General features: G+C 54.6%; 1 protein-coding gene across 1 annotated transcript in view; it reads right to left on the bottom strand.

The window, feature by feature from the left end:
• The window catches only part of Tcf20 (transcription factor 20), a 105271-nt gene extending 104978 nt beyond the window's left edge, over nt 1–293 (bottom strand). Inside the window, exon 1 of the mRNA XM_010634404.2 lies at nt 121–293. The gene's annotated coding sequence lies outside the window, so the exon portion shown is untranslated. The remainder of the gene's footprint in view (nt 1–120) is intronic.
• Nucleotides 294–4360: the final 4067 nt, after the last annotated feature.

The raw sequence follows: 4360 nt of genomic DNA, 5'->3' as shown, positions 1-4360 counted from the left end.
CCCAGCTGGCCCCTGCCCGCCCCCGGCGAGCATGGGGCCAGGGTGGCGCGGCGCCCAGCAGGCAGGGCTCACACACCAGAGCAAACTTTCACGACCGGGGAGAAGCACCGCACAGCTTACCTTCGCAGCGGCATCCTCCCCTGCCACTTGCCCCAAGCCCCTTGGCAGCTGGCTGGCCCCAAGGAAAACAACTCCCCAGCTGAGGCTAGGGAGGCGAGGAAAGGGGAAAACAGAGAGGAAAAAGGAAAGGGGGCAGTTTCTCCTCTCTCAGTCTCAGCCTCCTTGCAGCTCCTCCTGCCCAAGCCGGCAAGTGAAGTCACAGGGGCTGGGGTGGTGACATCAGCTGAGCCTCTGACATCACAGTCCCTGCCGGATCTCACCTCTGCAGGGTGGAGATGGAGGAGCAGAAGGGAGGAGGGAGGGAAGGATGAGGATCGGTGGCCGGTGGCGCATCTCTAGGGAATGCGTTTTATCTCCATAGATGGGGCGATTATGTGTCTATTTATAATTGGCCCCAGAGTGAATGTTTTAAAAGGGTGAACGCCCACCTCCGGTGAAAATCACCACTCACTGCTGTGCTCGGAGGTCGTGGGGTAAAGGCAAGTGTGCCAGCTCGCAGAGCACCTACTATGTGTGAGGGACCGGTGGCGCATCTCTAGGGAATGCGTTTTATCTCCATAGATGGGGCGATTATGTGTCTATTTATAATTGGCCCCAGAGTGAATGTTTTAAAAGGGTGAACGCCCACCTCCGGTGAAAATCACCACTCACTGCTGTGCTCGGAGGTCGTGGGGTAAAGGCAAGTGTGCCAGCTCGCAGAGCACCTACTATGTGTGAGGGACTCGTCCCCAGCACCTGGGTGGTGGGCACAAAGCCCGGCCAGGGAATGGCCTCCCTAAGTGAAGGGCAGAGCAGAGCATGAGCCAGGATTCAAGGACAGCAGACCAGTGGGAAAGGTCTGCTAGGGCCAGTGGCTGAAGGGCCAGTTGGGCAGCTTCAATGCATCTCAAGCCTTCGTGGGCGACTGTGGTAAAGGCCTTGCATCTGGTTACTCAGCGCAGTTGACCTCAACAAAGGCGGCCATCAGGAGGGGCAGGGCAGAGCAGTTCCAACTGCCCCATCTCCCAGGCCCCATCTCAGGGAAGAGTCAGCAGTAGAGGCCTGGCTTGGGGTATGACTCTGCCCCTCGGTGACTGGTGGCAGTGCTAGTTCCAAGGGGCTGAGTACCTACTGTCTGTGGTCCAGCACCTGACACTTCACACTCGCCCTCTTACCCATGCCAGTGCCTGAGAGGTAAGCACCAACATCCTGTGTGCAGAAGGGGAAACCAAGTGCTGGAACACACACCCTTATGTCCGGGACCAGACTCAGGGCCATGGCCAAGTTCTTGGCCTGCAGTGACCTTGGCATAAACCTCCTGCTCCACAGCTGCTCAGGCCATCTCCTGTCTGGTGCACACCTCCTCTTCAGACAACCTCTAAGGTCCAGCCTCTTCCCATAGGGAAAAGACACACAGCTCGACCTGCCGTGCTCCCTCCAGCCCTCCACAGCACCTTGCACCTGTCCTAGTGCCATAGGGCACCTGCACGGCTGCCTCAGACTCGGCAATCGCCTGTATCTGAGCCTCTGCACCTGGCCGAGGGAGTAAATGCGTGGACAGGGACGAGGGACCCAGACCCAAGCGTAAAGCTGGCATCCAAGGCAGCAACACCCAAGCACACTTGGGTAGAGAGATCTTGTTGCCGCTATCTGTACCAAGCTTCGTTTTTGGAACAATACTGTGAGGATCAAGCAACATCAGTGAGACCTGAACAACTGAACTGGGAGCGAAGCAGGAATTATATGACCCAACCATTTTGCAGATAAATAAACCGAGGCCTGCAGGACTGAACTGAGCGACCCAAAGACACAGCTAATAAAGAGCAGGATCCAACCCAGGCTGTCTACTTGAAGTCTGGGCCTTCTAACCCATACCCTCTACTGCCTCTTGTCATAACCTGTAGCCATCCCCTCATACACGCATGCACCCATCCATCCCATCATGCATGCAGGCACCCAGGCAGTGCTTATGGGAGCTTCCACTGCTCCCGGCACAGAGGTGTCCGTAGTGCAGGCACAGCCACCCCATAGAGTTGTGCCTGGCTCACCCTGACCCTGCCACCTTGCACTGTGCCCAGCTGCTTCAGAGCTCACTAAAGTCAGTCCTCCTGGAAAGCCTGGTTTTGGATTTAGCTGTGAAAGACCACAGACCACTCTACTGCTAGGAAACCACAGGCCAACCCCTTTCAAAGGCCATTACATCACCTGCATGGGAAAGGAGGAAAGAAGACCATCGAATAGCATCCATTTCTGGACAGAATGTTGAGTTGCATGGAGGGCTGAGGCCTCAGGAGCAAGGGAAAAAGAAAAGAGATTCTGAAAATAAGATGTGGAAATGGTCAGTCCACAGGGCTTGAAGAAATTGAGTGAAAAAGTGCAACAGTTGAGTGCTGTCACCAGGAGAACTTTTGGCAAGCCCAGTCCCCTGGGCAAAGAGGAAGCACACCCACTATATGTGCTGGGTGCCCTTTAGAAGTCTCTCTGGGGCTCCCAGATCTTCTCTTGCTAACTAAGCCTAGCGCTCCATTCCATGCTCCCCGCATTACTCCATCCCAAATGGCTGGCACAACTGTCCTATTCCACAGATGAGGAGATTGAGGCTCAGAGAAAGGAAGCTTGCCCAAGGCCAACAGAGGCCTAGTTGGCTGCAAAGACGATGATCCTCCCTCAAAACAGGTATGCCTTGGGTAGACCTTAGACCTTCCCTATTCTTCACTTTTCTTGGTGCTTAAAAGTGAAGATGCTGGGGAAGATCAGGAAGCACCATTCCAGGCCTGGTCTTTGGGGCTGAGGGCAGGGTGGAAAGCCAGGCAGACAATCTCCAACCCACACCACCATCAGCTTCATCTCACTGCCACCGGGACCCTGGGTTAGACTATAAAATGATCCCAGAACAACAGATCTTACAACAGGATTCAGCTTTTCTGGCTTGGGCCCCCATTTCAAGGAGGGGAGGTATTATTACAACCGGTTTATAGATGGGAGCCAGATTCCAATCAGTACTCTATCCCTGCCATTCTACCCCCTCCACACACTCCTGGAGGTCCCAGGCAACAGATCTACCATTGTCTGAGTAGAGATAAGGCAAGAGGAACTGGTGGTTGCTGAAGTCAGATTATTAGCAGATTTATTAACAAAGGTTCCCCCAAGGTCTCCATGCACAAAGTCACTTCTCCAAAATGCTCACACCCTGTTTCCTCCTCTCTAAAGTGGGATAGGAGGAATCATTATTTTCAACTGAGATAGCAGGGCAGAAATCACGCATTCCATTTTACAGATGAGGAAAATGAGATGTGAAGTGGGCAGGGACACTACAACTCAGGATCTGTGGACCCGAATGGTGGAGAGTAAAAGGGACAGAAAGAACTGGGGAGTTGGTGCTGGCTGGGCTGTGCTCTGAACAGCGCACTTCTATCAGCTAACAGTCTGCCAGTGGCAGTAAACAGGGGTAATCTGCCCACCCACGGCCACCAGGAGCCTGCAGCCTGCCCCGGGCACAGCTGCTACCCTGGCAGACCCCCAAAGAGCCCCCCAAAGAATCACTGTGCTCCTGAGCTTTTTCCCATTCCAAACATGCCAGAGCCCTGTGGACCCCGGAGGCTGCTACTTAGCGCCAGATTAATCACACCGAATTCTCCATCCAGATATTGCGTGCAGGCCGAACTCCCACCGCTAATCGCCGTAATATTCTCCTCGGTGTGTGCAACCGGCCGGGGCGATGTTCCAAGAATATTAATTCTCCACAGCCAGCTCACTCCCGCTGCACGCATGCGTCCCCTGCACTGCCTGATGCTGCTGGAGGAGCTGGGGTGGGCCAAGGGGAGCACGGCCTACTGGAGGCAGGACCAGGCCCCAGCCCTCCTCGGGGACCGGGCCAGCCAAGTGGGAAACACTGGCCACAAGGCCTGGCCAAGGTGTTAATGCTGGGCCAAAAGTGAGCTCCTGCCTGGCCTCATTCATCCTCCACCTCACCCCCACCCCAGTCCTGCCTCACGGCCCCTGCCCTGGGAGCAGCAAGAGGCTCAGGGGCCCTGAGAAGCCATGCAGCCAGGCCCTCTGATGTCCTCTCAACCCAGCAGTGCTTTGAGGAACTGGCAGCGAGGGATCAGCTAATCCTAGCAAAAAAAAAAAAAAAAATTTTTTTAAAAAAAAAAAAAAAAAAAAGACACAAAAAAGAACGAAAACCTTTCATCTACTCAAAATATAAAAACGTGGGTGGCAGAGGAGACCCCAGTAAAGGGAGGTTGAGCTCAGCTGTGGG

Source organism: Fukomys damarensis, unplaced genomic scaffold, assembly GCF_012274545.1.
Source record: "Fukomys damarensis isolate Sample0158 unplaced genomic scaffold, DMR_v1.0_HiC HiC_scaffold_19, whole genome shotgun sequence".
Lineage (NCBI taxonomy): Eukaryota > Metazoa > Chordata > Mammalia > Rodentia > Bathyergidae > Fukomys > Fukomys damarensis.
This window is presented reverse-complemented; position numbering and strand designations above follow the sequence as displayed.